The sequence below is a fragment of the Cricetulus griseus genome, chromosome 5 (assembly GCF_003668045.3).
Source record: "Cricetulus griseus strain 17A/GY chromosome 5, alternate assembly CriGri-PICRH-1.0, whole genome shotgun sequence".
NCBI lineage: Eukaryota > Metazoa > Chordata > Mammalia > Rodentia > Cricetidae > Cricetulus > Cricetulus griseus.
Window position 1 is genome coordinate 50,318,379 of NC_048598.1, and position 26,282 is coordinate 50,344,660.

Consider the following 26,282-nt stretch of genomic DNA (forward strand, 5'->3'; position numbering starts at 1 on the left):
ATCCAATAGGTGGCTAATAACATTTTGAGCATGAGCTAGCCACTCTAGTACTTCTACGTGTAGTTCAAAGGGATTGTTTTTTTCTTTACAAAGCATGCTTTCCACAAAAAATTTTAACAATAATAATTAAGGAATTAAACCTTTCCACATAAATCAATATAAATAAGCCATGTAGGCATCTTGCATAAAGCAATACATTAGAAATTTGTGAAGGGAAGCATCAAATGGTTTGTCTTTATCCATAAAAAGCAAACGTTTACATTTCGGGAATTAATGTGAAAAACATCAAAGATCAAGTGAAAATCCTCAGGCAATTACATTAGGCAATTATAGTAGACAATTACACCCCAAATCACATAGGTTCATATGGCATTTTTTACCAACACTGAGAGCTCATAAAACAAAAGCACACAGGAGAATCTTCATGAACAAAGTCTGACAGTAAATTAAAGGTAATAAAAACAAATCATCCCACGGCGGCAGGCTAGTCACAAGCATGGGATGGGCTTCAAGACAGATATTTAACAATCCATTTTCATCAATCAGAACTTCAGAGTCTTTTACTATTTTAGGATATGAACAGGTTTCTTAGGCCTAAGTCTGCGATCGGGATATTTACCTGTTGTGCAGCCATTACAGTTTGCTTATCGTGCTGGTAAGTGTGCTTTGGCTGCCTCAGTTTTCATGACCCCTTGCTCATTCATTCATTCATTCATTTTTTTTCTATATACTACATTTTCACAGAAGGAAAACAAATGACTATATGAAGGGTTTATTGGATTAAACATCTAGTGGAAAATATCCTATTTATTTTCATTAACTAAATCTCATCCTTCAGCAGCATGCAAAACTGCACCTACATTTTGAAATGGATTAACTTTGTCACTGCTTATGTGGTTATATTTCAACTATATGTTTGTAGCAACGTTTCAGAGGAACAAAAGATCTGAGAAAAATAATACGATTTTGTCACTTCAAACAAAGCCTGAATTCTCTTCCCCGAGGATTACTCCAGATCCTCAATCTGATCTGTCAGGCCCAATTTTCTGCTGCTCTTAGGGGAGGAGGGATGGGAACTGCTGGCCAGGCTGTGGAGTGGTGACAGGGACACTGTGCTTGTTCCCACAGCCAGAGTCCAGGGAGACTCCCCACCCCACCCGGAAGCACTGGTGCTGATGGGAGGAGATGCCACTTCATTCCCACATGATTACATCTCAGTACACACATTTTTGTTCAATCAGTAATCTTGTAGATGGCAATAAATGACTGTTTGTATATGAGCACAAGTGTTTTTAAATTATGATTTCTAAAATCCTGTAGTTTTAGATTTCATATTTTTAGCCTTTAATAAGAAACAAAAAAACTAAAATAAAAAACATAAATAACAAAAAATACTAGTGTGGATTATACTAAACTATAAAAAAAAACCACAAGATAAAAAAAAACTTCCTAATTTCCATAAATGAATAAAATCTCTTTGATTCTGTGGAACTCAAAGATGAATTAAACATATAGTTTCTTTATTATTATGCATCTAGAAAACCAGAGTTCAGACATGAAATAGATCTGGGAAAATGGAATGTAAAACCTTTGTATTTTGCTTGTGTACAAATTTGGTTTTTTAAAGACATATTTATTTTTATTTTATGTGTATAAGTGTTATGCTTGCACGTGTGTACATGCACCAAATATGTGCCTGGTGCCCAAGGAGGTTACAGATAGCTGTGAGCCACCAGATGAGTGCTGGGAACCCAGAGGGGACCTCTGCAGAAGCAGCCAGTGCTCTAACTGCTGAGCCATTTCTCCAGCTCTTTGATACAGCTTTTCCCAAGCAGGAATCACTTACACTATAGAATGACATTGATGTACAAGGAATCTGCAGTCAAAGCAGGAGATGCTCTTAGCTTCATCTCACAGCTGGCTAATTGAGACTGAAGCTTTCTTGGCTGGAAGTAAAAGAGAACTTACCCCAGACTATTTCCCCATAATACATGCTTCTGTGCCCATCAAGTTCCACCTACTTCATGCAAAACTAACCCAGTGCCTTCTGATTCTCCATAGCAGTCACAGGCGGAATGACAAAGACTGGCCAGATTTTGTGCAAAACATTCTTCTAAGCAAACTTACTAAAGGACAAGTCAACTCAACTTGAAGATTCCTCCACTTAGTAAGTACAAGATATGCTGCTAATGAAGAAATGTCTTTTGAAAATAAATGAATAGAAATTATTAAATAAAAATAACTTTTTTGAAAATGTGTGATTTTTTTCCTTTTTTTTTTTCCTTTTCACCTATGGATATACCATAGTGAAGTTAAAAATAGGATCCCTACTATTTACAGAAAAGGGAAGCATTAAACAAAAAGTATAGATCCCAGCACTTAGGAAGCAGAGGTAGATGGAGCTTTGTGAGTTCAAGACCAGCCTAATCTACATAGTGAGTTCTACGACAAATAGATCCTGACAGAGAGAGACACACAGAGAGAGAGGGACGGAGAGAGGGGGGTATATTATGAACCTAAATTAGGAAAATGCCTCCAAAAAAGATGAGGGTGCAAGCAAAGCTATAAGCATTTTCATAATTAGTGATTGGTGGGGGAGGGTGAAGCCCATTGTGGGTGGTGCTGCCCCTGGGCTGGTAATCCTGGGTTTTATGAAAACAGGCTGAGCAATCTAATGGGAACCAATCAGTAAGCAGCATCTCTCCATGGCCACTGCATCAGATCCTGCCTCCAGGTTCCTGCACTGTTTAACTTCATGCCCTGACTTCCTATAGTGATATATAATGTAGAAGTGTAAGCCAAATAAACCCTTTCCTCCCCAACTTGCTTTTGGTCATGATGTTACAAAGCCATAATACCACTAATTAGGAAAGAGGTCCTGCATACTGGCATTTATTAGATCAAAGGGATTTAATCATTACCAACAGATGATTTGGGCAGCAGAAAACATTCTAGGCTGCAGAAACAATATGCATGATGTCTTGAAAACAAAAGGAAACAGGGTATCCTTTATAAAAGTAAACGAAATTTAACATAGCAAGAATCTAACATAACAAGGAGAGAGCGTGAAGGGATGGGGCTGGATTTGTAAGATGAGAAGTAACAGCAACCAAAGGAGGAAGAATAGACAGGTAGGAGAACAGCACAGCTGTCATGCGTGGGCATCAAGGAAAGTGGGTGGCATACACTGAGAGATGCATAAAGAAAACAAAGACAAGTGCTGCAAAACATGAAGAAGTGATGGGGCCCACTCATAGTAAGAGCAGCAGGGCAGAGGAAAGAGGCAGATGGAACCTGGGGTAAAAGCACTGGGCAAGAGATCTGTGTCCAAGAGAAGGAACTAAGCTGTACAAGTCGAGAGCAGAGATAGAACAGTCAGCTAGACGCCCTGTTCTCTGATAGCAGTATGTATCTGCACATGCTGACCAAAGCCAGCACAGAGACCCAAGAGCCCTAAGAGGGCAGGAGGAGTGGGAGCCTGATCAGGACAGTGGCCTGCAGCTTAAACCGGAGCTAGCGTTTTCCGCTGTTATGGGAAAAGGAAGCAGAGAAGCTCAGTTCCGAGTAAATCTGAGGAACTGGTGTGGAGGATTGCATAGAAACTGCCAGTTCCTCCCTCTCTGAAGCAAAATGAACAAGGAAGCATGAATCAGTTGTTCAGGTGATACTAAGTGTTCAGTTTAGATAATGGTTTAATCTGGCATTGAAGGCCAACAAGGTGGGATTTCCCATTGTGATCCATCAACCAATGTGGGAAAGACATCTGGTAGATTCAGTCAACATTAAGGTCTTTTACAGCCACAACTGATGAAAAGAGAACTAAAATAGTAGTATAGTATAATAGAACTTTAATAGTAGTTATAACTATAAATTAGTTATCGCATACTAACTCAAAAAATGAACTTTTTCAGTAAAATCCATCAAGATTGTATATTATTACCAAAATAAACAAATGCATTTCAAAACGTATATTTTCAGTCCAATAAGTATTTGAAAACTGTATGACTGAGAAGCATGATAAATGAGTGGAAGCACACGTGTAGTAACAAGACAGGGCGGGAGGAGTGCTGACTCTCTACTCACTGGAACATGACACCTTCTGTCACCCTCAGAGAGGGTGCGGAAATCCACCAGCTCAAGATATCTGTGCCCACTCCGGGTTCAACTGAAGAACAGCCTCATCTGCCTACCTAAGGGTGACACATAAACATCCTTCCTGTGCAAGGAAAACATATCTAAAAGCATATAATGAGATAACCAAAGTGAAAATTACAGATTCAGTCATTTCTGCCAAAGTGTTTCAACTTCATAATTATTGTAATTTTATGTCCAATGTGATGGCACAGGATTTAAGAAAGCATCCTACACAATTATTTCAGATCTTGTTGAAGCCAGTGATCAGAACAATCAATACCTTGCATTTTCCCAGCACTCACCACAGCAAAGCATATCTTTACAGCACTAGTGAAGAGGTATCGCTCATTCTGACAATCCAGTAATATTAAGTTGTGATTCACACATCACACTCCCACTCAAAAAAACCAAGTATTATGAATTATATAATACCACACATTTTAAGAAGATAATCAATATTGGAAAAAAGAAATTGATTTCTGAAAATTCAAATTAGAGAGCATTCAATGTTAATAAAATACATAGATGTTTGTACAAATTAAATTTAAAGTTAACACATGAGGGGTGATAGACATGCCAATTACCGAGGTCCGAGCATAACACATTGAATACATCCATGTCACAACTACTATGACTATTAAAATTCTTATTTCAAAATATATCCTTAATACAAAATTTTATTAACTTCTTAAAGATCTGGTGAGCAGTTCTCTCAACATCAGTGAACAACAGAAGTATTGTGAAAGCTTTTACTACAACGCAGACTGAGGGACCTCACACACAGATCCTCTAACCCAGCACAGTTGGCTCGAACAGACTCCATGTATGTAGTACCCACCTTGCTCATCCTATAAGGATCACACCTGAAGAATTAATAACAGGTCACACCCATCTCACAAAGACTAGCATTAAGGAATTTAATATTTGTCGGCTATAAATGCTCTAAGCTGTGTCAGTAATTCAGAATCTCCTTTATTTTTTAAAGTTTTATTTTTGTATGTATATGATGTGATGGTGTCAGATCCCTCAGAGCTGGAATTGCCGGTGTTTGCACAATGCCCAGCTTGTTATGTGGGTGCCGAGTAATCCAAACTCCAACACTCCTGATTGTGCAGCAGGCACTCTTAGTCTGAGAGCTGTCTCTCTACCCCCTAGAGTCCCTTTTATTATGTACTGATACACATGAAGAATCACCATCAATCACAAGTACATCAAGAGATGATGATTCAGTAGGAAAAACACTACCAAATGTTTTGAAAGCCTTTCATGACAATAAATACTAACATCATAATTCTATTTCCAGGTCCCAATGAAAAGAATCACCTCAAAATTGAATTATTTCATGGCATTTGGGGCAATATCGTTCTAGCAGCAACCACGGAGGACTACAGTCTTACAGTTATACATATATACACATATGCTAACATTCCGCTGTCCCTAATATATATATAAATATACAGATATTCCACTGTCTAGTTCAGTTTTTCTCAAACTAGTACTGCAACCTTTGAATGCAGTTCCTCATGTTGTAGTGACCCCAACCATGAAATTATTTTCATTTCTACTTCATAGCTGTAATTTTGCTACTGCTATGAATTGTAATGTAAATATCTGTATTTTCCAATGGTCTTGCTCAACACCTCCCTCCAGGAAGGTCATAACCCACATATTGAAAAACCACCAATCTAGATTATCCAGACGGATCTTCTCGTACCTCACACTCTCAGTTATGTGAGGAAATACTTTGTGCTGTACTGTCTTATGATGATTTATTTCATGCACTTAAAATGGATAGTTCCATTTGAAAAACCCAAAGGATAAATGAACAGAGAGGATAACTGTGGACATACAAAATAAGGCTTCTATTTTCATTATTTATCCATATTTTCAAGAAAAAGTTATGTTCTGGAGACAGAATCTTAGAATTTTCTGGATTATGGAGAGCCCTCACCAGTCTTTTTCTGCAGGTAGATTTAGAGTAATGTGTTCTTTGTCACTACAGCCAGACACAATTACAAGCAGGATTGGAGTGCAGGTGTCTTTGCTTCTACTATTGCTCTGCTGCATTCTACGAAGCACAGCTCTTGCTCACTCACAGGGCCATGGCTTAAAATACACATGGGATTGTCTTACTACCTCCTAAGAGAAGATATTTTCAGCAAACCAAATATCAGACTTATATTTATCACTTTACATACCTAATATAATATTTTAAAGCAATTTAAAAATTTATTTTTCACCATCTTAAAATGTACATAAGCAATTTTGTCACATAAAGTCTAATTTAATGTCCTCGTGCTAATGACTTCATTCTAAATAATCACAGGGATAATCAATCTACTTCTGTAAAATATTTTGGGTGATTTTGAAACTCCAAACATACCAACCAAAGTTTAATTCCAGCCTTTCTAAATGTTTCTTCTAAAATTAGTATCTACCTAAAATTAGTATCACAACCCAAAATGAGGATGCTCTTTTTGCTTATATGTTAACAAATTCCAAGTGGGCAAACGAAATAGAACTTCAAAGAACCATAAAAAAATATAACCCACCACATAACATATTAGTTACATCATTTTGCTTCCTCCGTTCCTTTTAAACCAGACCTATTATGATAAAATGAGAACCCTCATCAATCACCTGATAGAGTAATTCCAAACTTAACCAAACAGGGCTAATGGGTGAGAATTGAATTGAAAACACCTTGACAAAGAAAGCAATTTCTTTTCTTCGCACTCCTCTGAAGCTGTGGGTGATCATGGTAATCGAACCATCAACAGTGAGGGGCCATCTGTCCCAAGGGCCCTTCAGGAGAGGGCTTTTTTTTTTTAAATCAACAAACAAAAAGGGAAAGAAATGCTGTACCACAGATGTTCAATCTTGATTAATCTATGACAAGGAGCTTACAACTGAGAATCGATGTTTTGACGTTTTTCAGATACCAATCATTAAAAGCCAACACAAAAGTTTTTATAAGAACACAGAAGAGAAAGTGAGGAGGTCCTTGTTGAAAGATGCTCTGTGACACAACCCTGACAGATACAGCTAATAGTACAGCATGCCCTCATCACCTACCTTCTCGATTCCTCAAAGGTGAGAAGCAATGCTTTAAGTTAGAGCACTAGTTCTTTACAATTCTTTGTACAAGATATGACTTTAAAAGGCATATTTTATCCACAATATTCAGTATACTTGACTCTTCGAACTAGTGAGAAGAAATAACTATCATTCAGAAATATAAATTTAACCTATCATAAGGCAGTTTCATTTTATTCATAATTATTTTAAATCACATTTATATTACATCAAAATACTATGAGTTGAAGCACAGTCTTGGTCAAAGGCTTTCATATTTAACATAAAGGTAACAAAGTATAACACACTCTCATACTCTTAGACATAACAGAACTTTAGTCATTTCAAAATAAGCAAAATTTCATGATTAAAATGATACTAATTATAAAAATAAACTCAAAACTTATAAATATGAAATATGTTTAATATGCAGAGGATAATTAAAAGTATTATTAGGGTAGAAACTGCACCTATAGTAAAATATTACCAAATTAAACACTCAGCACATTTTTTTTGAGATTACTTCAAGTTAGAATAACATTAAATGGGGAATCAATTTAACAGTGAGATTCAGTAAGAAAGTCACTCTAAATGAATTAATTTTTCATGTCCTTTATCTTTGTATTTACTAAGCCTTGGCCTACACCCTGTGACCTCAGGCATTTGGCAGATTCAGGGACAAATGCCTTCTGGAAAGTCAACTCAGATCTTGTCAAATGCCACACCCCATTACAGGCTTAAGATGCTAAAATAATTGAAACATCTTGTATAAAAAAACATAAGTACAATTTCTAAACAATAAGAATGATTTGAAACAAAACATATGAAAACAATAAAATTATTTTTTGAAAGGTAAGCTTTAAAAACCAGAACTTTAAAAAACATAACCTCAGTAACTAAACAGTGAATTGGACTGGGAAGATGACTCGGGAGTAGACTGCCACCAAGTCTAAGGACCTGAGTTTAAGTACCTACATTATGGAAAGAAAAAACTGACTCACACACACAAGCTGTCCTCTGACCTCTGCATACACGTATGTATACACACACACACACACACACACATATATACAAACATACACACACACACACACACACACACACACACACAACACACACACACACCAGTGTGCACACACAGAGGGAGAGAGGCAGGGAAGGATGGAGACTGAAATATAATATATATATATATATATATATATATTATATATATATCAGAAGTGAGAAACAGTGAACCAAGACAGACATAAGTGACAGTAAAGTTAAGCACAGAGAGATGAATGGCAAAACAAAAGAGGAAAGAGGCAAAAGGATAAGGAGGGGAATGAGGGGGGAAAGATGAGAGAAAGAAAGGAGGAAGGGGTGAGGGAGAGAGACGAGGGGAGAGAAAGAAAGATAGGGAAAAGAAGAGTAGGGAGGGGAAGGATCAGAAAGAGGAGGACAGGAGGAAAGGGGAAAAAGTGAAAGGGAGAAGGACAGGAGGGAAAGAGAGGGAAAAGGTTAAGAAAATTAAAATAACGAATGTTAAGTGTCCCTTGTCATCACTGTTACTGTTATAAAACACTGACCAAAAGCAACTTGGGAGAGGAAAGGGTTTATTAAGCCTTACAGGTCATAGTCCAACATTGAGAAAATAAGGGCAGCTGGGCGGTGGTGGCACATGCCTTTAATCCCAGCACTCGGGAGGCAGAGGCAGGCGGATATCTGTGAGTTCGATACCAGCCTGGTCTACACGAGCTAGTTCCAGGACAGTCTCCAAAGCCACAGAGAAACACTGTCTCAAAAAAAAAAAAAAAGGGAGGGGGTGGGGGCAGGGGCTAGAGACAGGAACAAAAGCAAAGACCCTGGAGGAACAAACAATCACTACTAGTTTGTGTCCACTGGCTTGCTCAGCTACTCTCTTATACATCACAGACCCAAATGATTAGGAGTAGCACTACTCACAATGGGCTGGACCCCAGGCCTCCCACATCAATCAGTAATCAAGAAAACACCCCACAAACGCTCATGTGTGCACACACAAGCACACACACACACACACACACACAGAGAGAGAGAGAGAGAGAGAGAGACAGAGACAGAGAGACAGAGAGACAGAGAGGACAGTCAAAGGGAGGTAATTCTTCCAAGGAGGTTCCCTCTTACAAGCTGGCTCTAGTTTATTAAAGTTGACAGAAACAAACCAGCACAGTAACAAATCCACTTAGAATTCTGAAGGACTAGACCAAAAGAGAGGAGTGTGTACAATGGGAAAGAAAGAAAATAATACATGAAGAATTAAGCTTTCCCAAAACTGATGAGACACAATCTTCAGAGTAAGGAACTATAAAAGTCAACCAGGGTTTCCACAGACAGCTGGAGACATTACAATGAAATTACAAGTACAAAAAGCTACTTCCAAAAACTTCCAAGAAAAGAAAAGAAAAAAAAAGATCGTATTTATAGGTCTGACATCAGACTTCTCAAGAGCAGCAATGAAAGACAAAAATGGACAGGGCATTGGTGGCGCACGCCTTTAATCCCAGCACTTGAGAGGCAGAGGCAGGCGGATTTCTGTGAGTTTGAGACCATCCTGGCCTACAAGAGCTAGTTCCAGGACAGCCTCCAAAAGCCACAGAGAAACCCTGTCTCGAAAAACCAAAAGAAGAAGAAGAAGAAGAAGAAGAAGAAGAAGAAGAAGAAGAAGAAGAAGAAGAAGAAGAAGAAGAAGAAGAAGAAGAAGAAGAAGAAGAAGAAGAAGAAGACAAAACAGAGTGGAATAAAAATACTCAAAACTTCTAAGAAAGCATGTTAGTTATACAAAAACTGTATGGACAGGAATGTAGCCAAAATATACTTTCAGAAGAACTGAAAGCAATAACCATTGCTAAAAGATAAGCAGAAGTCAACAATAAGGCAGGACACAGAACCAATTTACACAAATGAACAGCTGTTCTATATATCGACAACTAACACTCTCATTCACAATAGCCTCAAAGAATATCTAGGGATAAACCTAACCTGACCAAGAATGTGAAGAACCTCTACGATGAAAACTTTAAACTTCTCAAGAAAGGGATAGAAAAAGAAACTAGAAAATAGAAAGGCATCCCATGCTCATGGGTTAATAGAATTAACATTATGAAAATGACCATTTTATCAAAAGCTGTTTCAAAATCCAAACTCATATCTTATTCATCACAGGAACAGAAAAACTGATCCTAAAATTTACATATGCAACAACAAAAGACCCCACATAGCCAAACAGTCCTGAGCAACAAGAACAATGTGGGAGGTACTACTATTTCATATCTTAACATATATTACAGAGCCATAGTAATAAAACAATATGGTACTGGCACAAATGCAGATGTAGACCAATGGAACAAAATCAAACACCCAAACTGAGTATACATCACTTCGGCCATCTAATGCTTGACAAAGATGCCAAAATATATGTTGGAGGGAAAGAAAAGTATCTCCAACAAAGGTCCTGAGAAAACTAGATATCCACATGCAGAAAAATGAAATTAGACCCATATCTATCACCTTGCACAAATACTAATTCTGGTTCCATCTGAAAAGGCAATTAACACAGACATCCACAACTGGTCAAGGTGCAGAGACTGTAAAACTGGGGGATCTCAACCCTAAGTGTAACATCCACAGCACATCCCCTCCTTCTAAGGCTCAGGGATAATTGCAAAAGAGAAAACGTCAAGACTCTCAGAGCCAGAGGCCTTAGATGATCATAGGAAGCAGTGTTGTCCAGACACAGCAAGGAACGGGCACATAGGAACTCACGGGAACTGTGACAGCATGCACAAGACCTGGGAAAGCTCAAGCAAGATCACATCCCGCATGGAGAGGAGAAATGAACACCAGGTGCCATGTCCTAGCTAAGGAGCAATTAACAACTGGTAGCTACCGACAAAGGGAAAGTTGGTTTTCTTTAAGGGTGTGGTGCTGGGAGGTCTATCATTTCAACAGAAGGTTACACATCATAAAGTATATGGGCAGCAGCAGAAGTCACAATGTAGCATAGATGGGGAAGAGGGAGTGGATCTGAGAGGAGCTGGGGTAACTATAATAAACATACAGTGTGAAATTCTCAAAAGACTAATTTTAAAAATGAGAGAATGATAAAATAAAACATCTTCCTAGAAGGTATATAGAATTGTCTTGAGTTGAAATGGGTATGTACCTTTAACCCTTGAGGGCAGCATTATGACTAATAAATATAATGACAATACACAAAACAAGAATAATTAGCTAGAAGGGGGGAAAGCCCAATAGTCTGAACATGCTTGCTAATAAAGTCCTAAAACAATTTTTACCTGTTTTCCTTAAAACATAATTATTGGTTATTGGGGTTATAATTTAAAAATCAACTGTGCATTCAAATGAAAAACAGGCATTGGCTTGGAGGCAACTGCACTGATTGTACCTCTGAGACTCCAGAAGGACATCAAGTTTAGGAGACCAGCTGACCATGGAAGATGAACAGATAAGCATAATCAGACATCATTGGTGACAGGAGACCACCCTTCCCATGAGCGTCAGGTTCCATCACGTTGCACTGAAGCAGGCATGTCTGTAGAGCTTCCCCACATAAAGAGGGATTGCTCCAGGTCTTCCAGCCTCCCTCCTAATCATCCACTCAACATGACGGTACAACTAAATCTCTCTTACAAGAATTTAATCGTGTGTTTCTCTACCTGAAATGGTGAAGGGAAGAATGGGTAGTTCCCAGAGATAATTTTTAAAAACCTAGCATTCTATAGCTCTTTCCTTTCCCCCACAAATCATTTCCTACATGGAATGTAGTATTCTCAGCTCTTGTCAAAAGAACGACCTAAGGAATGTCACTTTTAAAATGTGATTCCTTGGCTCTGGTGCATACATTATTAGGCACCTTGTTTTTAGTTTGTTGGTTTGTTTGTTTTTAAACTTCCCAAATGGCTCACTGGCTCCAGTGCATACATTACTATGCATCTGTAATTTTTTTTAAATTTCCCAAAATGAGAGTTTGCACTTATAATCACTGCCCTAATCTTTCTGTAAAGAAGATTTCTCAAGGCTGGAGAGCTAGTTCCCTGGTTAAGAGTATCTGTTGCCTTTGTAGAGATCCCAGGTTCAGTTACTGGGCACACATACCAGCTCACATCTTCTGTAACTCCAGTTCCAGGGGATACAACAACCCCCTCTTCTGCCCTCAATGGGCACCGGACACATACATGTTACAACTACATACACACAATCAAACACTCACCCACATAAAATAAAATAAATCTAAAAATATCATTTTAAAGAAAGAAACATTTCTTAAACCTTTGAGAACTTCTAATTTCAGTCACTTATCAACACTGATACTCAAACCCAGAGTGACACAGATAGAGCTGGTGCCACACTCCACAGTGGACAGAATGGACAGCATTTGGGCTTTCAAATGTTCTGTTTGGCAATGGTAAATAGTAGAGTCTATGAAGATATGCAAAACTCTAAAAATCTGAATGTGAAACACTCCCACTTCCAAGTCCTTCCAGCCTGCTGTGTCCCACAGAAAGCCGACTGCTTCCAGAGACACTCAAAGCACAGCACGCATCTTCCTCCCCAGCCATGTTCACAAACACTAGTCTCTTAGTCAGTATCTAAAACTGAATCACATTCACCTCACTTTAGGAATGGAATCAGGCACCAAACAAAATCTACAACCCCAGAATCAGCTTTGCTATGCCTTCTTGCTCTCTTTATCCTCTGTATCTAATCAGCTCCTAATCACATTAGTCCTTTTTGAAATGAAGCTCCCATCCATGCCTCCTCTTCTGTCTTCATCCCACTCTAAATCATATTACCTGACCAGTCTTCCTGACACTCGGCCCCTCTCAACCAGCTGCCATGAAACTAATCTTAAGAGTACAATATGCTCTCCACAGAAACAATAGTCAGGGGCTCCCTACTGCTGACATGAACAAAAGCTCCTTAAGGACCTAGCCATTGATGACTCAATATGATATTCCATTTTTAACAATAAATAGCCCCAAATATTAAGACCAATTAGTTGTAACAAAACTCTATACTTCCTGATTCCATCCTTCCAATCTAAATGTACTTCCAACACACTCCAATATAAATGTCTAATCTCTCAAACATTGTTCCCAGTTATAAGGATTTACTTCTACTCCTATAGACAGTGAAACCCTTTCTAGAAATGCTATGTTCCTTTTTGCACATTTGTCGGAGTTCTATCAATACTCTAGATTTAGGCCATGAGACCTTCCCTAAACTGTAGCCTGTTTCATTTGAAGGTATGTCCATTGCCTGAGCCAGCCGATTTAAAAATGGTATACTGTTTTATACAACTAAAGTATTTAATCTTCTCATAACTAAACCTCCTAAAGACAAAAATCATGTTTTATATTCTAGATGTTTGCTTCATAAAAGTAACCTTTTAGGTTTTTTAATTGAAGGCTTTCTCACTATTCAGTGAATTTATATAATCTATTTAACATAAATTTCATTCTTTTATTTTGAGAATTACCCAGATTGATCTAACACAAAATCTGATTATGATTTAAATGAATCAAGTACAATGGTATGCTGGATGGCTTTTATCATCTTGACACCAATTTAGACATCTCTAGGAAGACAAACCTCAATGGAGAAAACATCACTATCATAATGACTGTAGACACGTCTGTAGGGCCTTGTCTTGATTTGTGATTGCTGTAGGATGGAGCCTCCTCTGGGCAGGTGGTCCTGAGGTGTACAAGAAAGCAAACTGATCAAGCCATTAGGAGAAAGCCAGAAAACAGCACTCCTCCATGGCCTTCGCTTCAGTTCCTGTCTTCATCCTGCCCTGCTTTCCTTCCATGATGGACTGGAATGTGTAAACCAAGCCAAATAAACCCACATTGCCTTTGGTCATGGATTCTTATAACAGTGATAAATAGGTGGGTATCAGAGAGAATGCTCTGCATATCTTCAGGACATCATCTAAAGGTAACAAGTACATCAGAAAGGGAAAGCCACATTACTAATTGAGAAAATACCATACTTCATAAAGAAATGGCAAATAAATAGTACCTAGAAAGAAACTGTCCTTTAAACTTGTCCCAAAGTGGTTTAGTCAGCCTTGCAACATATATCATAGTAGGATCAAAATCAATTGTAAGACCTTGGATATCACTGAGGTCACCAAAGAGCTTGAATCAGTGTGAATAAATATATATTCTTTCTCTCAAGGTTAAATATATTTAGATTATTTTGTAAGTGTTCCAACATGTTTTGATAATTTGAATGAGAGGAGTAAAGCTACAGAAAATGCAAAAATGTGGTAGAAGACAGAGCCCATACCATTTCTCAAGGCAACAAATATTATATATTCTACTCAAATGAAATATGGGTTCACCAAAAAAAAAAAGAAATATGGGTTCACTACTGGAAAAAATTAAATTAGAAGGAAAACATTATTATTTGAGTATTTTTATTATCTTTCAAGTGTGTGTGGGGGGGGCATATATATGCACAAGGACATGTACCCTCAAAGTTCAGAAGAGGGTGTCAGCTCCTGATGCTAGCTTTATAGGCAAATCTGAGCCACCCAACATGGTTGCTGAGAATCCAGTTCTGGTCAACAGCTGATTCATCTTTCTAACCATGAAAACATTCTTAAGATTAACTAAAAAGGAACTGGAAAGACAGCAGCAGCTTGGGCTGTTTCTGCAGAAGACCCAAGTTCAGTTCCCAACACCCACATGGCCATTTACAACCATCTGCAGTTCCAGTTCCAGTTCCAGGGGATCTGACAGCATCTTTTGGACTCTTGAAGTACCATTCATGCACCAAGGGCACATACACACATACAGACAAAATACTCACAGAAAATAATAAATACAACAAAATAATAACAATAATAATAATAATAAATACTTTTTTAAAACAATCAAAAAGGAACCAACCACATACCTGAATTTTTTGTAATCTGTACTAATGGCTTTTAGAATCAAAATATCAAGAATGCTGATAATTCTTGATGACTCTAAGGCTATACTTTAAAATTCAGTGAACAGGTGTGATGCACATGCCTATAATCTCAGCCCTTGTGAGACTGATACAGGAAGACTGCTGCAAGTTTCAGGCCTACCAGACTACACAGAGTGTTCAAAGCCAGGATGGAATACACACAGGATGAGTAGTGAGGACAAACATGTGCACATGCGTGCTTAAAACAGTCACTAACACCAAAGAAGCTTTGTAACCAGGGACCATCATTAGCATTCAGTATTGTAAGGCAGGAAGAATTATAGTAAGATATAAGTATACTACCCTGGCCACAGTGAATGGAAAAAATGATAAGCTACTGTCATTCCCAGCTCCGCATACATACACTCTTCCCTCACCAGCCTGACAAAGTCCAGCTATTTGTTTTATATAGCACCATACTTTTATACTTGTTTTACATAGTAATCCCACAAACGGGGTGGGGACAGGGAGGCAGGTAACCACAGCACATTATATAGCCCAGGCTAGCCTTGAATTTGTGATCTTCCTGCCTCAGCCTAAGTGCTGGGATTATAGGTATGTGCCCCAGACTCAGCTCCTCTAATGAATCTTTATATTAACAGTTTTTGACTAGAATTCGAATTTAGAGCATCACACTGTTGTTACCTAACTTGTCCATGTTAGCTTCACTCCTTCCCCATCCTCCTGTTACTCTCTTTTGTCATTATTACTTATAGCCAACACCATCTCTCTCCTCCTCCCCTTCTCCTATAGCCTTTATCTCCTTTGATCATGTTCTGTAATCAAAACTGCTTAACCTATAATCTACATACAGCTATTCTGGGGAATAACTTACATACTTTGGTGTTGCCAAGCAGGGGACCCAACTGTATAAAGCCTTAATTATTGCCAACACTGCTATCTGAGGAGGGCTGGTATTGGCAGGATATGGGGAAACAATTCATGTTGGTCTAGTCATGAAAACAGGGATTAACATCTAAATTCTACCAAATATAACTTACATATAACTGTATGCAGAATATTAATATAAGTTCAAAGAGAAGTCTCCAGATCCTTCCCATGCTAAAGTTACAATTAGCTCCTCCTTTTAACTGTACAATAAGGATGACCTCTAGGAGACCTTTGTATTAACAGACTAATAGGGACACAGACCAAATCGGGGGCCTCGTTATATGACCAGATATGTATTTCTGTAAATACACTATGCCATCATGTTAAGCAAAGCAGGGTAAACAATGAAGAAAATGGGTACTAAGGCTTTCATCCACAAGAGCAAGCAGTGAATAATCGGAACAAGACAAGAGTCTGCAATGGGCCTGCTCAAGGAAAGGAGCAAAAGAAAATGGTTACAATTCCAGTTCCCTGCTGGGCCCGATCTTCTAGGTAAGAAGTTACATATCTGCTTGTGGATACCGAGTCAAAAGCCACACTGGCAATCTGCATTTCTTATTAGAATTCAAGTGCCCATCGCTGACAGTCACCCACTTGACCTGCTTTTAGGAGCTCAACACACAGACCTGCATGAATGTCCCTTCTCCGTCTCTGCCATACTAACATGTTTCCTGCTTTCTGCGAGATTTTCTGGTCAGAGGTTAAACTGCTAAGCCTTCACCTTCCAAGAGACACTTTTCCCCTCCCATAATGGGTTTTCACAGTGCCCTGCAGTCGGATTAGCTCCTCTCTCAAGAACAAAAGCTATGTCTTTGTCCCTGTTGTTTGGGCATGGAGCCCCCCACATCAGAGGAGGCTGCTCCTACTCAACATGCACGATAATGAAATTGAGAAGCCCTCCGAGAGCCAAGCCTCTCCTTGTCTACTCTCATCCAACCAGCTAGCTGAAGAGAAAATCCTGTCAAGCACTCAGCTGAAAATTAACTAAGGTATCCTGTTGAGAACCTGATGAAGATGTTATTTGACCATAGGGTAAAACTTTCAATTGTTTAACACAGAGATAAGAGAAAAACTTGAAGTTCAGGGCTTTAGCAGTCTCAGTCGCCAATTCCCACATGGGTCAGTCAATGTGTTTTCGAACACACAGTCCCCTGCTCTGTATACACTCCTAAAACACGGGCTTATTTATGTCATTCCCCTGCATTTAAAGATCTGCCTAACCAAAGGTTCATTCAAACATTACACTACATTATCTTATATTTATGGTTTTTACAATAGATATTTCTCATCCATTTTTAATACAATATTTATTGCTGAAGGAACTGGTCAAAAATGTAGGTCAAAAAAATCGTGTTATTTTTTGGATAAATATTAATTTATAAAAGTTGAGCAATGATGAAATAATTAACCAAACACAGGTATTTAATTAAAACTTAAAATCTTAAATGAAATAGTGAGCAATCCATAATTACAAAAATGATTTATAAATTATTTTTAACTGTATGATATTGAACACATTAACCAAAGCAGGTCATCTGAGGCAGTAAAAAAAATTGTTCAAGTATGTCAAATCAGATGAATTCAGGAATATCTATTATACAGTGAGAAGGACTGCACTTTTTCAAATGTGATCATATAAATTACAACCCCAGCAATAAACAATGTTTAAAATTATATCATTGCAGCCATAAAGGATACTGTTCAAAAGGAGATGTTTTTAGTGTGGTTAAATAATCTTTTACCTGATTTCAAAATTGTCTAACAGATTATGTTAATTTTTTTATAAAGTAAAAGAAACTTTATGGAATAATAAGGATAGTACAAAAGAATGCACATAAATAGAAATTTATGGAAGCCATGAATTAAATTAATTATGAATTAAGAATCAAATACAGCATGTATAGTTTTTTATTTTGGTTTTTTTTTTTTTTTTTTTTGGTTTTTCGAGACAGGGTTTCACTGTGGCTTTGAAGCCTATCCTGGCACTTGCTCTGTAGACAAGGCTGGCCTTGAACTCACAGAGATCTGCCTGCCTCTGCCTCTGCCTCCCAAGTGCTGGGATTAAAGGCGTGCACCACCAACGACCTGCTAAGAACAGAGATTTTTGTAAAAAAAATTTTATTATATTATTTATTACTTGTATGTGGATGATGAATGCTTGCCATAGTACATACGTGGAGGTCAGAAGACAATACAGCATATATAGTTATATAAACGGATTCCCTAAGTTTTGGAAAAACAAACTTTTATCTGTAATTATTTCAGAAGGTCATGAACATTATAATTAACAAAAGAGACAAATGTATTCTTAGGAAATCATCAATGCTCATATGCAAAGTATGGTCTGGCTTAAAGAAGCATGTCTTCACTTCAGGGTCATATGCAAACCTAAACCCAGAAAAGAAAAGTATTCAAGTTGAAGAGTACAGAACCAAATGCACATTCAATGGTGGGCAAGAAATATTAAATATTTCACTTCTGCTGTATGGGGAAAAATCTATAAAAACAATATAATTCAAAAGAAAAAATTTAATGAAACAAAATCGAATTGGCTAAATTTATAATAGATGAATAATATAAAAGCTAACAAAATCATGGGCTGGAGAGATGACTCATTGGTTAAGAGCACTGGCTGCTCTTCCAGAGGTCCTGTGTTTGATTCCCAGCACCCACAAGGTGGATTATGACCCTGGGTAACTCTAACCCCAGGAGCTCTGACAATCTCTTTGGGCATTTTGCAGTCACTGAATGCATGTGGTGCACAAACATACATGTTGGCAATCACCCATTGACATTAAAAATAAATGTTTTGTTTTAATGACCGGAATGGTATAACTCTTACAATTACAAAATTGAATGGGTCTATACATACATACATACATACATTTTTTTCTTCCATGAATTATCTCACCAACTGACTTGACTTCTCCATAAATACCACTCTATACACAGTGTTGCATACCTTGCATACCTATCATCTCAGTTTGGAAAACAACACAGCCAAGATCCCATGTCTTCTAAAAACAAAAAAAAATCTACATATTCATTAAAAACACAGTGTTGGTAAGGACACTGAGTAAAAAGAATTCTTAAACACTGCTCGTGGAAGTATAAAATAGTGGAGCCAATATGAAGAATAGTGTGGAAATTTCTCAAAAAAATTAAAAATTGTGCTGAGAAAGTATCTTATCTTATGCACAAGACCCCTGAAGTTGATCCTTGTAGCCTTCCTCCTACACCAACAATGTCTAAAAATCTACTATATGATCCAAAGGAAGAAATGTCAACATATAAAGGAGATACCAGCACTACTAGTCTATTGCTGCACTAGTCATGATAGCTAAGATATATCATCAGCTTAGATGCTGTCAACAGATTAATTGATAAATAAAATGGAAAGAACAGCAAAAGATGATTCATTCAGAAGAGAATGATAGCTTTTCTTCTGTATAAGAACAGATGGAACTGTACGATACTTTGTTCAATGAACTAAGGCAGATAGAAACACAAATACAGTTATGTGGTGGCTCAGATGGAAGCTAGAATGCATTGATCTAAGTGTAGATTAGTGCTGACTAGAGGCTCCGAAAGGAAGGGCTGAGGTCACATGGATGGAGAGTAGAAAAGATGTAACAAACACTGTGTGAATGATGCCTTCTGGTGCAAGCATAGTAAAGGAACTGCCGTTCACAGTAACCTATTATATATTTTATGAATAACTTAGAAGACGCTCCAAACATAAAATAATCATAAAGAGAAGTGTTTATGGCCTTGATTTGATTACTGCATATTATATACATACATTAATGCCCCAGATTTTAAAATTTGTTTGCTGTTAGACATAAGTCATTCTGAGAATAAACAAAGAATTACTGTAGAAAGGGAAGTAGTGAAAGGAGAAATGCAAGGTGAAGGAAGTCTATAAGAGAGACTGTAACAGCATGATGGTGGCCAGCTGTGCGGATCACAGTGGACACAAGAGAAAGCAATAGCATGACAATAGCCAACAGTGCATATCATAATGGACATTAGAGAATGCAATAGCATGACAATAGCCAACAGTGCACATGACCATAGACATCTGACATTTTTATAAAGCTTCATCAGTTTTATAGTTTCTCTATCATAGGTGTAACTGGACATGTTTGATGAGCTGAACTAGAACCTGAAGAGTTAGCTACCTCCCAGTACTCTTTCCTATTTTCTAAATGTATGTGTTAGCGCCTGAAGGCATGTCTGTCACCACATTCATGCAGTGCCTGTGAAGAAGGTGTCAGGTCCCTTGGGACTAGAGTTACAGATGGTTTTGAACCTAGTGTGCCAGCAATCAAACCCAGATCCTCTATAAGAGCAGCCACTCCTCTTAACGGTTGAGCCATCTCTCTACCCACCCACCCCCAACTGGTAATGTTTATAAACCACTGAAATATGCAGCAACTTACATTTTGAAATTAGATGTAGAATTTGCATGGGAAGATGAAAAATGAAAGTAAGAGCTGGTGAGATACATGGCTCAGTTGGTAAAGGCAAGACTGATAATGTTCAGGACCCAGGTGGAAAGGGAGAGCCAACCACTGAAGTTGTTCTCTAACCTCTACATGTATTCCAAGGTACATATGAACACACCCACACATACACACACAATAGATTAGATAGATGATAGATAGATAGATAGATAGATAGATAGATAGATAGATAGAGATAAAATTTTTAAGCAAAGAACAAAAGACAACATAAAACTAATTAGGGTCAAGAAGGTGCTATATGAGTGCTCAGATGCCTTGACCTAGAGTGACCTACTAAAAGAAGGCACACAAGGCACCAGTTCAATTCTACAGGTGTGAGCAGCCAAATGCATGTTGACCTTCCTAAGGTCCTTTGCCTTTTTCCACAGCACTTGACCAATGAGTAAAAGCTGCAGTTTCCAATCTCCTTCTAAATGAGGCTAAGTACTGGCAACAACCAAGTCCTTAACAAGGGAACTGATATATCAAAGCTGCCCCTGCCTGGTTTTAGAAGAAATTTCTTGCCTGAAGCACTCCTCTTGCCTGTTATGTGACTTGAACTTGGACAGAGTTAGTGCCTTGGCTTTGACACTGCTGACAAGAATAAAAGCCTGGATAATAACAGAAAAGCAAGAGGAACAAAACAAGAGGAACGAAACATGGAGCCCTGGACAACTTCACAGAACAGCAGCACCCTCCAGCTAGACCATCTGCTTTGCAACCTCCACATTCTCTCAGGCCTCTGTTTGGGACTTTCCATTCCCAGCAGATTGGCCATTATTCTTTAGAACACAGATTAAAACTGAATGGACAGTTTTGAAAGCTGATTTAGAAAAACAGCTTTAGGGATTATCCTCAAACACACGGGATCAGGGAAAGGACCAGAAAAAAATTCGAGCTTCAAAGCTTACTCTGGAAACTAACATAACTTGGATTCTAAAGTTACTGTGTGCCCTGATACTTTTAGAACAAAGGCTGCAAGGATGGATGATGGATGGATGGATGGATGGATGGATGGATGGATGGATGGATGGATGGATGAATGGATGGATTCCTCTACAATAAAGTTACATGGGACAGAAAACACACAAGATAAATATAGTTCTCTCCTTAATAGCATAAGCACGACAGTGTTCCAAATGGAAATAGGACTTCTTCATTTCAAAACTAAAAGATAAACCAGCTTCTTTGTATGTGTGCACATGCATGTAGAAGCTACAAGTTGATGAAAAGTGTCATACATGATCACTCTCCACCTTATTTTTTTCACCAGGATACTTCCCTGAAGCTACAGCTCACCGATTCACATCGACTGGCTATTTAGCAAGCTCTCAGTATTCTCTGGTCTTCACTTCCCCAGCACTGTGGTAACAGGCGAGCACATACACATACACATACACACACACACACACACACACACACACACACACACACACACACACACACACACACAACCAGGTTTGGTTTTATTCATTTTTATATAGGTTCTGGAAATGGAACTGAGGTCCTCAGTCTGGCAACACAAGAACATTAATGGCAGCCATCTCCCCAGCCCAAACTCAGTTTCTTATCTCTACTTACACAAGGTTCAAACTTTAAAATATCAGACCTTATCCAGGTAGGGTGGCAGACACCTTTGATTCTAGCACTCAGCAGGCAGAGACAGGCAGATAGATCTCTGCAAGTTCCAGGAACAGAGAGTTCCAGTTAGCCAAGGCTAAATACTAGACCCTGTCTCAAAGTTTAGGGGCAGATTTGATTTTCATGTGTTCCAGCCACTGTACTGCTGCTCCAAGTGCTGGAGGCAGAGTAGCCCTACCCTATTACATGTTCTACTAAAAGACCTGCTTCCCTGTTTCCCTATTTACCACTGGGAGTGTTTTAAAAGACAATCTGGCTTTCAAGGCAGGAAAGTAAAAACCTAAAATTGGATAGTCTTCACTATCAAACCTACTTAAAAGGAAAAAAATCTTCAGTGTAGGTTACTTTTCACAGGACTAGGCACACTTCTTGTTAGAAGCAGTGAACAGAACCATGAGCCTGCAGTTCACATTCACTTTAGCAATGGACTATGTTACATTCACTTTGCAATAGAGATTACACTTTTACTAATAAAAAATGTGCATTAGAAAATGAAAGTAGGGTGATCTATCAAACCCTCTCTCTAGAATTCATAAGCTACAGATTAAAAGTTATTAAAATAGTTTAAATAGTCAAATTTTGCATCAAAGAGAAACTAAAATAACTAATCCAATCTATTCATTTTGAGACTAAAGACACAAAATTGTTTGCAGTATTACTATATTTTATTATGAAATGATAAATCCTATACATGCCACAGAAGTTATCCATAAGTAATGACAAGTTTATTGATGTGACTTTTCTCGGTAGATGTGCTTACTGAATTACATCAAGACTCTGCTGGGCTTGCATCCTTTTGTCATTGCCATATTTGTGCTGTATTACTCATCCTGAAAACAGCTTCCTCATTTAATGAATGCCAAGCACACACCCAGCCCTCCAATCTTTATCCCTTTGAAACTACTGCATAAATGAAACTTCTTAATATAGCAATTCCTCATTATTTGTGGCATTAGTTCTAGGCTACCCCACAGATAGCCATGGATGCTCAAGTCTCTTATTAAATGACATAGACAATCAATGTGCTGAGGTACTGTTGACAATGCCATTCACCTACCTTGGAGACATGGTATACTATTAGATTGAATTTTATGTCATCACACCCATTACTATATCCCTGAACTTGTACCTGGTTCTTGACCTAACCAAGACTGAAAAGCACTTCTATAAAGGACTTCTGCAAAATAGGTGTATGTTAATTGTTGTCACTTGCCTATATCATCTCCAAACTCTTCCCTGCAATTCTAAAGGACAGCAAAGCTCATGTCTAGGTTAATGCATAAACCCAGTAAATGGAAAGATAAAGAGCCTCTGTGTCTGAAAACAAAAGAAGCCAAAGCTTTACACATACGACTATTTTCTCCCTAACAAAAAGCCTCTGTTTTCTGAAATTTCTCAAAGTTACAAAGGAAAAAGGATAAGGGAAGTAAATCATTATCCAATGTGTGGACAGAACTAGCTTCTTTCAACCAAGATCAAATGCCACTGGCTGATACAAAACAACATCTGCCAAGTCCTCTCACTGAAGCACGGGTACTTCTGGCAAATCCTCAGCTAGAACAGCCAACATGATTCAGGCACATACTCCTTATGACCCACACTTCAACCCAATCAAGGTAGCTATGATCCAAATGAGTACATACAGTGATTACAATACCACCTTCTATATACCTCTCAATAGGACAAGTAATCATTAAAGCACACTCTAACAATGTAATTTCAAGTAGATGCTAATGTTAAGACATTAATATCACTATGAAGATAAACCCCATATAAGGATTATTAATGAATAATCTTCAACAGTTTTTTTTAATTGTTCGTGTATGGGTTTTTTCCATACAAGTAACATATGTACACCACACACCACAAGCAAGCCTAGTACCAGTGGAGGTGAGAAGATGGTATCAGAACTGGAGTTATTACTGGAGTTAGCATTGCTTGTGAGCCACAATATGGGAGTGCTGGGAACCAAACTCATGTCTTATGGAAGAGCAGTGTGTATTTTTATCCCTCAAGCCATCTCTCCAGCCCTTTAATAAGTTGGGATAATTGTTTTTATTTGTTTATTTTTGGATTTTTAAGGCAAGGTCCCTCAATGCAGCCCTGGCTATCCTGGAACTCCCTACACAGACTAGCCAGCCTCTAAAGCACAGAGATCAACTTCCTGCTTCCCAAGTGCTGGAATAAAAGGCATGAATCACCAGGTCCAGCTTTTATTTATTTTTTTAAAAACTTTTTATTTATTTATGTATTTTTTTTTAGGTACCAGTGCTCTGTCTGCATGTATGCCTACATGCCAAAAGAGGGTATCAAATCTCATTACAGATGGATGTGAGCCATCATGTGGTTTCTGGGAATTGAACTCAGGACCTCTGGATGAGCAGCCAGTGCTCTTAATCTCTGAGACATCTCTCCAGCCCCAGGTCCAGCTTTCAATAAGTTTTTATACAGTAGTTTAAACCTAATTACCCAACTGAAACTTAAAAATGCAAATTAGAGACAAAGTACCTTAACAGAAATAAATCTGGCAATCTGTACAGACAACATAGAGACAGCATACTGTTTTACTCCTAGCTCTTCCATCCCATAATCCTGAAACCTCGGCACCAAAGAACTTCAAGTAGTTTTACCTTCTCAATAGTAAAAGGCTGGAGCTGTGAACTTGCTAACAGAGTTGTAAGAAAGTTCAAAACTAACTTAAGATTGTGTATATAAAATCCCATTTTGCTCTGCAAGTTACATTTAAATTACAAAGATAAAGATAATACAAGGTGATACAGGGGCACTATTTCAAGCAGGTATAGACCATGAAATATGGCTGTCTTCTACTTCTATAGTAAGGTTTATTTTTTTCAAAGCACAGTTCATAAAAAGTTATGGTATCTACAGCTGAGGGCATGTCTCTCAGTAGAAGAACATTTGCTTATCATGTACAAGGCCTTGCATTCAACCCCACAAACAAAGATACCTTTCAGTGATCACGCTTCATAGAAGTAAGCAACTGTAACCTACAACATACAACTGCCTTACTCTACATCACGGTAACAGTTATTTGAGTCTTTATACTCTGGTACATCATTTGTATTTCATTCTCAGATCTCTGTTTTCTGAAACATAATACATTTCCAGAGTATCTATTATTATAATATTCTGAGGAATTTTTTTTTAAAGAGGGGGATCTCTAATTTTAGGACTATTAGAATCTAGACAGCACATTACTGTGTGTTCAGTTTTGGCCATCAAGCCCAGACAGGTGCAAATTAGCCAAACCACTATAAGCAATATAAAATGAAACTAAACAAAATATTATATTTTTGAAAATATTTCTAGTGAATCAAAGGAACAGATCAGAAGAATGACTGAACAGATAAGATTCGTTGAAAAAATCCAAACTAATCAAAAGAACCATATAGAATTTCCAGAACTTAAAAAAAAAAAAAAAAACACTATTTGAAACAAACAAGTCACTATATGTGTTACAGAGTAGATCAGAGAACCTGAATACCAACTGCCAGAAGCTACACAAACTAAAGCCACAGAGAAAAAGGGCACTGAATCAACAAAGAGCCTTTGGGATTTGTGGGATTACACCACCAAATCTCATAAACAAGAGCTATGTATGGTCCCAACAACAGAAAAGAGAGGATGAACAGAACAATGGTTGGAAAACAAATAGTGATCTATACATTTACACCCCACCCACAGAAAACAGAAGAAACTTGGGCAATCGCTTTACAGAGAAAATTCCAGTAAAGAGACAACACTGAAGGCAGCAGTGGGTTCACGATATCATACAATATCAGACAACATCACACATTCTCACACAAGGCAATACTAACATTTCTACCAAGGTACCAGCTAAAATTATGGTGGGTGTGGTGGCACACACTGTAAACGCAGCACTTAGGAGGCAAAAACTGAAGGACAGTGACTTTCTAAGGAGTATCCCTCTTGGGGAATGGGCTAATAATGTCTTAAAACAAGGGGATGACACCAAGTGCTGTTAAGAGCACTAATGCATAGGGCTTACTG

At 38.0% G+C, this 26,282-nt stretch overlaps 1 protein-coding gene across 5 annotated transcripts in view; it reads right to left on the bottom strand.

Annotated features, from left to right (window-relative positions):
* The window catches only part of Dennd1b (DENN domain containing 1B), a 226,575-nt gene that overhangs the window by 178,968 nt on the left and 21,325 nt on the right, over positions 1-26,282 (bottom strand). The window lies entirely within an intron of this gene.